Source organism: Leptonychotes weddellii, chromosome 9, assembly GCF_054177405.1.
Source record: "Leptonychotes weddellii isolate Sample4059 chromosome 9, ASM5417740v2, whole genome shotgun sequence".
Classification (NCBI taxonomy): domain Eukaryota; kingdom Metazoa; phylum Chordata; class Mammalia; order Carnivora; family Phocidae; genus Leptonychotes; species Leptonychotes weddellii.
The window spans coordinates 43,799,970-43,812,967 of record NC_138377.1 but is presented as its reverse complement, the minus strand read 5'-3'; the positions used below and the strand labels follow the sequence as shown (position 1 = coordinate 43,812,967).

At 50.9% G+C, this 12,998-nt stretch overlaps 1 long non-coding RNA gene across 2 annotated transcripts in view; it reads right to left on the bottom strand.

The window, feature by feature from the left end:
* Positions 1–2,307: 2,307 nt before the first annotated feature.
* LOC145723440 (uncharacterized) overlaps positions 2,308–12,998 on the bottom strand; it is a 41,610-nt gene continuing 30,919 nt past the window's right edge. The window contains exons 1-3 of one of the 2 annotated variants that reach the window (XR_014148496.1): positions 9,888–10,351; positions 6,835–6,875; positions 2,308–4,249 (exon numbers count right to left, since the gene is read on the bottom strand). This is a non-coding gene — a long non-coding RNA (uncharacterized LOC145723440). Of the gene's footprint in view, positions 4,250–6,834; positions 6,876–9,887; positions 10,352–12,998 lie in introns of those variants that run through there. The other variant, XR_014148497.1, reaches the window with a different exon arrangement.

Here is a 12,998-nt window from a genome sequence, read left to right as displayed (position 1 = left end):
GAACGCTGGTAGGACCTACACACAGGTGAGGGCCTGCCTTCAGACTTAGGCACAATAGGTATTTTTTAGTTGGAGTGCGTTTGGCGGATCAGGGGGACGAGAAAGCCACTTCTGCAGCAGGAGTGGTCCACACTGCGGCTTCCTCTGTCCTCAGCCAGCTCCCTGCGGTCCCCCATGGGTGTGCACGCCGTGCTCACCAGCACCTTGTGGCCCGTCTGCCTCCCTCAGCTCTCCCACAGCACTTCCTCCGCCGCCCTGGGGCCAGGCCGGCCGTAAACCTGGCCCCAGCAGAGGCTCCCGGCTGAGCATCTTCCAGGCCCCTCAGGGAGGCCTGAGGCAGATGGTGACATCCAGGGCAGGACTGAGGCTTGGGGCCCGCTTCACAGGATGCCCATCTTTTTTACTTTGCATTGTGGTTTGGAACTCTGTCAGATTTCTTGGTCTCCAATGCCTTCCTCATCAGTCTGCAGGTCTCCTGGTTGGCTTGGGCTATGTGTTAGTCTGCTAAACCCAGATGATAAGGTAACAGATGAGACACGAGTTTTGGTAGCATCAGTTCCTGGTGATTCGAGATGTAGATGATATGTATGCAGTTTGCCAACATGCATGTAGCCTGTTAAAGAACCAAAGTTCAGCTAAGGAAATTTAAAGATCTAATTGGCTTTATTCCACAATTCGTGAGTCAGGCAGCATCCCGTCTAACCAATAGGAGGGTGCTCTGAGGAGCTGTGTGACATGGAAGGTTTTTATAGGCAGGAAAGGGGCGGGACAAAGAATTATTAGTGAAAGAAAAGAAAGGATTGATTCAGGCAAGGTCAGTTTCCCTTAGGGCTAAGGGCAGGGGGCTTGGCAGACACCCTCACTGGTGCTGATCCGGAAATTGCAGACTGATTGGTTTAAAATCCATTCCTGGGAAAGGCTGAAACTTCAATAAGCTTAGGTGCTAAATTTTGGGTTGGGCTTAACATAAGTGACTCCCTTTTGGGTCTGTGGTTTCCTTTAAAAAAAAAAAAGATTTGCTTATCTATTTTAGAGAGAGCGAGCGGGCGGGGCAGGGGGAGCAGAGGGAGAGGGAGAATCTCAAGCAGATTCCCTGCTCAGCATGGAGCCCGACGCGGGGCTTGATCTCACAACCCTGAGACCACGACCTGAGCCGAAATCAAGAGTCAGATGCTAAACCGACTAAGCCACCCAGGCGCCCCTCTGTTGTTTCTTTCTTTTCTAATTTCTTCTTTTAGGTAATGATAGTAATACAACAAACACAAATTGCCTAAGAACACTTACTATTTTCCAGGCAAGACCATGAAATTCAATGTCAGAAAGTACCTGTCCTCGGAAGTTTTATAGTTTTGTGAAAGACATTCTTGCTAACAAGTACAAATCCAAATCACTCTTCTTCTCCTGTTAGGGTCCTTATAAGCAGGGGTAAGAGTCAGCCTGCCAACACAAGGCAAGCAGCATGGAGCCATGGGCTACACATGGTCTATACTTTCTTGGAATCAAAGGTCCTCAGAGACTTGGAGGGAACATTAATATGTTTTTAATTAAAATAACCACAAACCCCTACTGTGGAATAGCATGCAAAAATCAGATCGCCCACCCCAGCCCCCACTTGCAGCCCCTCCTCCACCCGTGTCTCCTAGTGGATAGGAGGCTGCTGCGGCTCAGGACCAGGGATGGAGGATACAGTGGTTGAGAGGTGGAAGGAAGCAGGGACAGCCAGAGCTGGGGGCGGGGGGGGGGGGTGGAGGGCAGAGACAGTACAGAGGTGTAAGCCCCTGTCCAGGGGAGGTATCACTGTGGAAGTCCGAGGGCCCGAGGTTAGAGGGAGAAGCACAGAAATGCTTTGGGGACATTGGGAACTTTAGTAGCGCTTCATGTTCCAGAAACGGGGGCAAGGCATTCACTAAGAACTTCAGACTTGGAGAAGGCCGTCTTTGAAGCAACCCAGGGTCCTCTCGGTGCGGGCTTGCCTGCTTTGAAGTTCTCCACCCTCCTAGCGAAGTAGGGAGGCTCTCAAGCGATTGAAGCAGAGAAGTTGCAAAGAGAAAGAGCTGAGGGAGGGAGGTACCTTATGTCCTCCAGCACGTCAGCCAGGCAGGAAGCTCTGCTGAGTAACTTTGGTTTTAGTTGGAAATCTTTTGTCATGTTCCTGTCTACGCAGCCGTGTGGGGGAGTGTGGTTAGATTTCCTCCTTCCTTGGGGTGAACAGGGACGGTGCGGTGGGGGCATGAAGCAATGGACAAATGGAGAAGTGATTTCAAGAAGAGGTGGAGGTCACACAGAGGGTTTTAAATTCACAGAGCGGTGTTTGCCTATGGAACAGGCCACTGGAGATTCCAGAGGAGGGATCCACCCAGGCCTCCTGACTTGTGGCTTAAATTATCCAGTTAGTCATTGGTTTACTGCCATCCAAGTTTAATAAGCTTGACTGTGACCTGTGAGCAAAAAAGTTGGCCAGGCTGGGGAAAAAAAAAAAAAAAAGCAACTTCGGGTCATCCTGCAGGCTGAGGCAGGATCCACAGAGCCCACCAGCCCTGCGGAAGTGGGGACCGCGTTCCTTTTCTTTTCTTCCTTTGCAGAAGTGATCTTGTCACCGACCAGGCCAGTGAAACTGGAAAATTTTAAGAACCAACAGCTTAGAACTAACTGCTCAGAGAGAAGTTTCACTAGCCCAGAGCACCCCTGGAAAGCAGAAACGGATTTACAAGCCAGGGAGAGTGTGGGTGAGGTGCTGGGAGTGATAGTCACTGGGCAGCTCCCCCAGTTTCCCACAGGAAGCGGCAGATCCCCTTGGCCCTGGCCCCTTGCCCTTGCCCTGGGGGGAATGAGTGTGTTTGGGTGGCATCCTCCTGGAGGGAAATAAACAGGTTTTGTCCCCCTGTCCCCCCTGCGCCCCCTACCCCCAACCTTGGAGCAAAGCCTGAAGCTCCAGCATGCACAGGTCATGCTTCCATTTTGAGAAACCCGATCCTTCCGACCTGAACACACTGCTCTGCGTTTTGCACAACGGAACGGTCCTGCTCCCAGCTCAGCTCCGTGAACGTTCTGGCTTCCAACTTCCCTCCTGAGCACCTGGTGGCTATCGCTTTACTGTGCCTCCCTGCCATTCTATCTGCCTGCGCTTACATTTCCAGCATCTCACCAGAGCTGCCAGGATCCATCTCCCAGGCAAGGCTTTCTACACAGAGGCTGCCAGGCCAGCAGGAAGGAGACCTCGAATCCATCTGTCAGCATTTGAATAATTTCATCCACACATACTTCTCTTCCAACCACCGGGGCTATTTTAGTTTCCCCGAACCATGCAAGCCCAAGGCGCCTGTCAGCCTGCTCCCTCTCAGAAGCAGGGCGCATCCCCGTGAGCGCCCCAGGAGCCCCACCACACTGGTTTCTTTGTGAGGTCATCTTCGCAGTGGTTTCCGGGTCCTCTGGCCTCCTTCCTGGGAGTTTCACACATTCTGGTTTGCCACAGTTCACTTCAGTCAAAATATAAGGGCCTTCTGAGGGCTCACCCCTCTGCTGCACATGGTGGAAGTCACCACGGGGTGCTCTGGGGGACACAGTACAGCCAAGAGTTATCCAAGGTGGGCCCCCCAATGTGAGTCCCAAAGAGAAAGAATTCCATTGTCAGTTAGATTGGGGAATTTTGATCATTCAAAACACACATTTCTATACTAAAGGTTCTGAGAAGTCCTGTCATAAAGAAATTCTGTTCCCCCTTTTTAACCTACCATTTCCCCAACCCAGCATGATGTTGACCATGAAACTCTTCATATCGCAGCGGCTACATCTCAAGGAACGAATTCATGTTTTTTGTAATATATTTTAAGAAATGATCCAGCAGTGGTTTTCAACCTAAAGAGGCACCTCAATCTCAGGAGTATTTGGATAGAAGTGGTGGCATTTGGGTTGTCCCAAAGATGGGGAGGTGCTCTGGGCATTTGTGCATGGGGAGCTAGGGATGCCAGCCCCCCTGCAGTGCGGCCCCCGCCTGTCCTGAGTAGGCCGGGAAGAACTGTCCTGCCCCAAAGACCCACAGCGCTCCTCTCCCCCACTGAGGAGCAGTGGTTGGACAAGCGCTTAGCATTTTCAAAACCCTCTCGGCCGGTCCAAACACCTCCTTGCCATCTTCTTCGTCTCCAGATTCCTTGCTTCCTCTTGTTGCGATGCCTGCACGGTTCCTGCCTGGTCGTCAGTGAGTCTGGTCTGAGCTGGCGCCGACAGAGGCTACCAGGTGGTTCCATCTACCCTGGAGACGACAGAAGGATGTGTTCAGGTGGCCCCTGGGGGGCGAAGAGGAAGGCGCTGGCCTACCCCAAAGTCCTCTCACCTCACCTGGCCAGGGAAAGGAGGCCTCCGGGCTCAAGCCTGAGTGAAAACCCCTGGCGCTCAGCCAAGGTCAGGGGACCTGAGAAAGACCGTGAGAACGGCGGGCACAGCCCCCCACCCCACCCCCATCCTTCTGGGCTGAAGCAGCGGAGACACCGACATCCACAGCCGGCAGCTCCCAAGCAGGGGATTCGCGGGGCCCCCGCTTCTGTCAAAACAGAAGACGCCCATGGCAACCGGCAAGTGTTGCCTGAAACTGCAGAGTGTGTGTTTACCCAAACAGGGGTGGCTCCCTGACAGCGTCGCCCCGCGGGACTCTGGCCGGGCGCCCGCGAGGCGGCGGGTGGTCGCGGGGGGCGGGGGCGGGGAGGGGCCGGGCGGGACCCGCGGGCCGTCGACCTCCGCCTGCCGGACCCGGGGCTGCGACCGCCGCCCGTCAGCCGCGGGGCCCGCGCTGGGCGGCAGCCGGCCGGGGTCTGTCCGCAGCCGCCTGCGGCTACGGCCACGCGGCTGCGCGGGGTTTCCGGGAGCGGTCAAAACGGTCCTCTCCCCGCCCGAAGGTTCGCGCGCGAACTGCTGCTGTGCTGTTTCCCCTTCCGCTGCCTCTCTCAGGATTCGTATGGTAAAAGGGGGGCGGGGGCGGGGGCGGGGGTGCTGTTTTTTATTTTGGAAAATGACTTCTAGGCCAATGTCCTGCCAAGTGTGCAGTCCAATAGCCCCATTTTATGGATGAGGACACTGAGGTCCAGTGAGATCAGATCTGAAGTCACGCTGCTGGTGAGCGGCCAAGCCAGGTAGAGAACCCCGGTGCCCTGACTCCCCGGGCGTTAGGCTGCCCACATTCACTGTTGTTTCCCCTTCTTAAACACCCATTGAAGCAAAATGTCGTTGATTTTTTTCTGTTAAGAAGAATTTTTAAAACTTGGCGGCAGGGGGAGGGAGGGTGAGCAGAAAGGCCTTTCAATATTAAAGCAATGTCTTAAGCTCACCTGGGGGGTCTTCTGGCTCTCTAAGGGAAGGTAACTTTGACTTAATATTTACTATTAATTGGAGTCCAGGCATGCATAACTCTGTAAAATTAGATGACACTGTGTAGAAACTGTTAAAATGTAAATGACTTTTCTGTTCAGTAGAGATGCAAATGATTTCTATCTGACAGAAAAAAATAACCCCAAAGGTTATGGTTTTGTTGCCCTGTAGGACATTAACCAATTTTGTATCAAACTTTGCAGACTTTAGCATTCCTTTTTGGTTTTTGAGTGCACAACATCTTTGTTCTTATATCCTATTTTATTTTTTTTATTTTTTAAAGATTTTATTTATTTATTTGACAGAGAGAGACACAGCGAGAGAGGGAACACAAGCAGGGGGAGTGGGAGAGGGAGAAGCAGGCTTCCCGCTGAGCAGGGAGTCGGATGCGGGGCTCCATCCCAGGACCCTGGGATCACATCCCGAGCCAAAGGAAAGGCCTAACGACTGAGCCACCCAGGTGCCCCTCATATCCTATTTTAAACCAGCTTTGTTACCCTGCAGATTCTCTCATTAATAGAGTAATTAAATCATTGGCACATACTTATCATCTCTTGTCAAGGCTTCATGTTCCCCTTCCTCTGTAGTCCTGCCCAATCCACTATCAGCTGGAATACACACTCAACACCCATTGTTGATTTTCTGACCCAAGTGGAGCAGACACATGACATCAGGGGGACCTGGGATATGTGCTCACTAACTCTGCAGAGTCCAAGAAATCTCTGTGATTGTCAGAAACACACTAGGACTGTCAAAAGTGTACAAACTCGAAGTAATCTGTTCCCCTCCCATCTCATATTTTAATCACGACACGTCTATGATCAGAGGCTGAGGGCTCTGGCCTACGGGGCACCTGCTCTGCTCTCAGCCCCACAGAAAACCTCTGCCCGCACACAGAGCCATGCCTGGGACCTCACCACACTGGGCTGGTGGTCCTGGTCCAAGCAGCAGCCCACTTGCTGATTGGTCGGCCAGTGGGGGCTCAGCCCAACTACACTCATGAGGTCCTCTCTCTTGGCAAACTGGACAGGGAAACCCTCGAGGGAACCCTTGGTGGTAAAGGACCCAGATAAGGCAGACATTTGGGGTCCTGAAGCAGCAGCTTCAATAAGCAGCAAGAGCAGTGGTGGAGCATGAAGGCCAAGGCCTGCTTGGCTGGCCAGGAGCTGAAGTGTCTGTGTTTGATCTTGAAAGACCTCTTGGTTCCTGACCTACCTCTAGGGCTCTGTCAGGCTCCATATAGGTTCTGTTGCTCCTGTTCCTCCCAGGAAGTGAGCCGTGTGGCTTGTCCTGGGTTGCCATTAGACCTGTCCTTCGGTCAGTGGCCCTTACCTTCTTATCTGTGTGTGGCCTTAAAATAAACCCCACAATGCTGGAGGGAACCTAGTCAGTCTCTGCTCCTTCCAGTCAAAAGACCTTGATTCATCTTCTCACCTTTTCTAATAATGTAAATATTAGCACAAGAGTCTTTATTACCTTTTGTTCAGCCAACTCTGCCCAGGGACGTCAAGAATTTTCTAGAAAAGAGCAAGTTTAGTTGGTTAGAGCTGGCCTTCCCTTCTGCCTCCTTCCATTCATTTATGTTTGAGCATTCATTCGTTCTCTCCACATGCACATCATTGATTCTAAAGTGAATAAGACAATATTCACGCTTTGAAAAAGACCACAGTCTTGCAAGGACAGGGTTAAGGGACTGGGGCCAGTGCAGGAGTGAAGTGAGAGGATGGGGGTGGGGAGGGGCACCCCCTTGCTCCATGGCCCACATCGCATCGGCAGCTTATCCTCTTGGCTCTCCCACGAACGCTGGCTCTCATGCCTCTGGCCTGGAACCACGTGTAACCAAAGCCATATGTTCAACTTGGATTAATTAAATGGAGGCCTCAGCAAATTTCTGGTCCTGCTTCTGATGCTTTTGCATTATACTATTTTAACATTTGTTACTGTATGTTGTTTGTTATGTTTAACCCTGTGGCCCAGATTCTATTAGTCTGTACAGTTTAAATGGTGAGAGACTCCTGGTCTTGAATTTTAAAAAGAAGGATTATTTTTGGTTTATTCCATGAGAACGCATCATGTCTGCTTCAGGTTGGACCGGAGAAGTTCCCAGTCCTGATTTTTCTGGGAGAGGACTGTAATCTTCACGGATTTTAGGAAATGGTGTAAGAAGAGGCTGTGCTATAAACTCAGAGTCCTGATCCTCAGTTCTTAGCACCAAAGTGCAGAAAAAATTCCCAATCCAGTTTCTAACCACGGGTGTCCAAGCACCCACGATGGCAAGGGGGAAGGGAAAAGGAGGTGCGCTTTCTGGGCATGGGCACCCGAGGCTTGCCCCAGCCCTAGGCAGCCAGCCAAGGCAGCAGCACTGCTCCCTGGACGGCAGAGCTTGGCAGAGGCCTGGGTGCTGCTGCCCTGGCCATTTCCCACTCGCCCACAAGGACCAACACAGTGCCGGTGACATGATGGCAGATTTGGTCATTTTCCTTTGGGGGAGGGTGGTCCCAGGGATGAAGAGGCCCCCGACACTGCAGGTCCACGTCTCAGCTTCCTCCCCCGCAGTGCAGGCAAGAACACCTGCTCCATAAGGTGACAGTGATGGGGAATGGGGGGTGTGCAAAGAGCCCACGGAGCTCACTAGTCATGTCTATGGGGATAATTGCGGGGAAGGGGCCAGAGATTGCCTTTCTGGTCCTCGTATCTGTAAATATGAGCTAGGGCAACTTGCAGACACAGACAGGACACTCCTGGCTGTGAGGCCTGGTATCTTCCTTGACATGGGTCATCTAGGCATTTCCTTGAGGCCTCCTGTCCTTTTTTCGGGGGGCAAGGGGGTTGACAGCATGCTTCTCACCCCGCTGAGTGCCGTGAGATCCACCCGCACATCTTACTGGGCTGGATCTGCAGGGAGCTGGGGTTCCCCTTGGGCCTACACAGTGCAGGGTCCTCATCCGCAACCCTAGCTCTCTGCATCCAGCCCTTGTGTCCAGGGAGACTGAGCCGTGATTTCAAACAAGCAATTACGATTTCAGAAGACATGCTTCTCCGTAGTTAGTGCTGAAGCCCCTGTCCCACAGTACAGCTAATAGCCACTTCCTTAGCATCTCCCTTGCTTAACCCTTCTCGCTTTTAGCTTGGAGAACAACGAACTCCTATCCGTACAGGCTCCATCTTTCCCTCCCCCTTCTAGTCTCCCTTCCTGGGTCTCTCCCATTTGTTGGTCTCTCTAATGAAGAACACTGAAATTAGTAAGCCAGGTTCACCTCCCGGGCAGGATTTATGAAAGCCAGGTGCCCCTGGATGTAACAGATTTAAATGCTTTGTTTTGGCTGCTCTGCACTGTCCTGATTTTTCTTGGAGCGCTGGCCCTCCCTTGTTCACTGTGCAGGAGGTTCTGGTGAGCACCCCCTCCATTCCCCCCCCCCCCGCCCCCAGGCTCAAGACCGACACATGACCTAGTCCTGGCCAGGCCACATCGATCCACCTGCCCATCAGCAGTGCATTCAGAGACAGGCCCAGGCTTAAGTCCATCAAAGAAGAGTCAGTTTCAGGATTTTTGCTGAGACTATTGGGAAAGAAGTTCTGGCTTTCTGCAGGGCTTGCTGAGCCCGAACAAGGTGGTCCTAAGGCCCCTGGTGGCCATCTTGCTACTGCTTGGGTGGGAGGAGCCGAGAGATAAACCCAATGACCCTGTTCCGACCCCCGAACCCCACTGCGTGTGAAGCCCCTGGACTTCCCAGCTCTATGAACTAATAAATCATTTTTCCTTAAGTCCATTGATTCAGAATTTATATTGCTTTCAATTTAAAAAGACTTGACTGCTAGCTGGCCAAAGTGTAAACTGATTTCTAGCCATCAAAGATGTGTTTCTCCAGGTAAAGGAGAGAAAAGAGAGGCAGGAGGAAAGAGTAACAGAGAAAGCTGGGTGGAGAGGCTTGAGTCTAGAAAATGCTGCCTTCTGTTTTCTCGTTACTTATTAAAACCATTCGCCTCTCTCCCTCATAACCATGTAATCTGTCTCTACTGTGCTTCTTGAAACACACCCTTGGAAAGGAGGCTGAGAGACTTGCTCTGGTCCTGCAGAATTTGTAGACCATAGTGAGGTTTTCTCCCCAAGGGCCCTTTCCTTGAGAATCCCTCCGGAGACTATTCTGAACCCCCACGCCCACCCCAAGCAGATCTGCATCAGCCCTGTGACCTGGATCCCCCGCCCACAACTTGGAAAATAATTCTTGGAGTAAGCATTCCACTTACAGAAGCCTTCAAACCATCAGTGGGACGAGCAGCCCCATGCCCTATCCAGCCAGGTGCCAGAGAATGAGATTCAGCTTTTGACAGCCCCACCATCCACCCCTAAATGGTTTGAACAAGATAGAAATCTGTTTCTTTCTCATGTGAATGAAATCTGGACATAGGCTTCATGAAGTTGTTCGGACCCAGTATCTCCCTATCTTGCCTCCTCACCTTCCCCAGCAGGGGCATCTGCATTCCGCTACTCCCTCCCCCACTCCAGCTTCCCCTCCCATCCCCCATACCACTTTCACTTCCATCATCGGGCAGGCGTGGAGAGGCAACCAGCAAGGGAGGCTGGAAAGGTGCCCTTTGCTCTGAATGCTAGCGCCATATTGGAGGGATCCGCTCCTAAAAAAGAATGGTAAAATGGAGATTGGGGGACGTTAGGAGTCTCTACAGTATGGGTCACCCTATGACATGCCACAGTGAAACCCCTCACAGAAACAGCCCCGCGGCTGGTGGTGCCGATGAGGCCACGGGAAAAGAATAATTTATAATTTACTCCAGACACATCGGTACAGACACCCTCCTGTTATAAAAGCTAAGAGAGTGACCTGGGACCACCTGGGGAAACCTTCCCCATCATTATCTGTCTTTGACATTCAGGGGTCACTGCCCGCAGGGAGTAAGGTCTCCAGTCCCATCTTAATTCCTCAAGGACGCCTGGACTAGCAAGGCATTAGAACCACAGGAGGCCAGAGAGCAGGCAAAGGAGCCCTGTTCCTACCTGACTCCGTCTCAGCTGAGATTAGACAGTGGCAGCTTTCTTAGGGAAAAAATAAAAGTGGGGTGTGTTTCTTGATATATTTCACTACCATTTGATGTGAAGGGCCCGTTTATGAATAAGTGAACTGTGGGATTCTGTACAAGGTTGTTCCATCCCAGAGCTTTTTTGCAGCTCCTGAGAACTAGAACCACATTGGCAGGTCATCCACAACCCTGGAACAAACTATCTTTAGGGAAGGACCCCAGCCCCCCACTCACTGCGTAACACTAGCAAAGCTCTTAGAATGCTGGTTGGCACTTCGTAGGAGCTCAGTAACTATTAGTGGAATATGGGCCTGAGTATTCTAGGTGAGAAAAGCACTTATTACCATTATTATTTTATGAAATATTTATTACACATCTACTATGTATAAGAAATTGATCTAAGTGCCATGGAGGGTCACAGAGATGAAAAAGACACCATCCTTGGCCCCCAAGGAGTTTACAATTCTAACACACATTGTTTCAAAAGGCTGTTTATTTCGCATGAACTAGCAAAACATAATCCAGCGAAGCTGGGGGTCCTGTTCCCTGCACTTGTCATTGTGTCTTTGAAGAGGCTGGTTTCCAAATCCCCACGTCTGCTCCTGGAAGATGGTAAGGAGTCAGTGTGATTCAGCTGGGCTGGGGCTTGGGGAATTACAGGCAGAATACTGGCAGCCTTCTGTTTGTTCCCGTCACCTCCCACGTCCTAGCCGAGCCTCTGCCTCAGTTTACCCCTCTCCAAGGTGAGAGCAACCACATTTGTTTCTTCCCAGCTCCCCCTCTCCCTTGCACTCTGAGCTGATGGAAGCAGTGATATCTGAATCACGTGGAGCTTCCTGAGAACTGGTTTTACATTTAATTTTTCTTGGGAATGGGAGGCTGTGAAAGAGCTGTCTTTTCAAACTCGCTGTTTTGTTTCGAATTCATCTTTACATGAGCTCCTTCCAGGAAAAATGATGGAGGAGGGGACAGAGGGAAGGATTAAATACCCAAGGGAGAGTAAAACAAGATGGCAGAAGACCTGGGAGAAGATCAAAGATTTGAGGGTGGCTGTTTGATCTCAGGACACCCATGTCCTCTGGACACCCTGTGCCTTGGGCAGCCACTATCCCTACCTCAGGGGCCACTCTCCTCCCCGCTGCACCAAGTTTGCAATGGCCTAGATCAATGGGGGCTTCCAAATCACCCACCTTTATGTTACATTCATTCGGTGACTCATTTATTCATTCTATATTCATTCAATGTATACTGAGCACCAATAGCTACCCCCATTTGCTATCAGGAAGGGTCTGTATTTGCATCGACCTTCTGTATAATTAGTTTCATTTCCCCAGAGTGGTTTTGGACTTGAAAGTAGATGTTGCTCAGAACCTTTTCTGAAAGTTGTGTCTCAAGTTCTCAGGGTGGGGCCCACTTCTCCAAAGAAGTCTTATACATCCTTGGCCCAGGGGAGCACCCATCTTCCTGCACATCCTCACAGACATTCAAACCCAGGAGCCTCTCTTTGCAGTCCTGGGCTGTCCCCAGGGTAGTCAGAGGCGCCTGGCTGTGACCAACAAAGACTCTTTGTGCAGCTGGGGCTAAGTCACCTGACAGGTCTGAAATGTAACTTCCTCCTCTGAGCCAGGGGAACTGACTGACTCTGAAAGACTAGAAGGATGGGTCAAAATGAAGATAAAACTTAAAGGAATAAAAGGAGAGTTTTGTACTTTGTGATTAAAAGGAAAGAAAAAAGACTTAAAAAAGGAAGACGAAGGAATCCCATTCTGATGGTCTTGTATGAGAAACTGACGTAGAGATTTCCGTTGACTGCAAGCTCTGTGTGAACCAAGAGCTGAATTAGCAGCTGGAAACCCAAACAACCTTTTCCTGTGTTGGCAGAGTCACAAGTGTCTAGAGAGGGAGCTGGGAGCCCCCTGGGCTTGTCACAGGGCGGGCCATATCTGAAATGCTTAGGCTTAGCTCTGGGTCCACATTTTAACACTTTAACATCCTGGCAGGATCCCTTAGGAGGATGGTATGAATGCAGAAACCACACCACATGAAAAACTAGTGACGTTCAGTCTATAAAAACAATTTATGGACATAATGACTTTCTTCAAACAGTTAATTGGTCAGATGGCAGAGGGAGCCTGGAGAACTGAAGGTTGAGAAGGGCTACGTCATTCTCAGATCATGGTAGACACCTTCTGACACGGACCTCCACAGCGTCCAGCCCCTTACACCTCAACGTTTGATTTGCATCTTCCTCCGTCCTTTCATTTCCTCTTGCCTCAGAAGAATGGTCCCTCCTCCCTTAGGAGGTTCCCCTCACCCTCTCCTATCTCCCATCTCTAGGACACACCCTGCCAATTACCACCCTTCCAGAATCTTTAATTTTCCCTTCTCTACTGGCTTCTTCCCACAAACCTGCAACTATGAGGAAGATAATGATTTAGGTACTTATTATGCAGCAGGTGCCTAGAGATTTATGTGCCCTGACTAATCCTCACACCAGTCCAATGAAACAGGTGATGTCTTCTCCATTTACAGATGAGGAAACGGGAGACTTCGAGTTGTTCAGTGACATTCCCAAGCTCACACAGTCCAGGTACGTCTGTCTC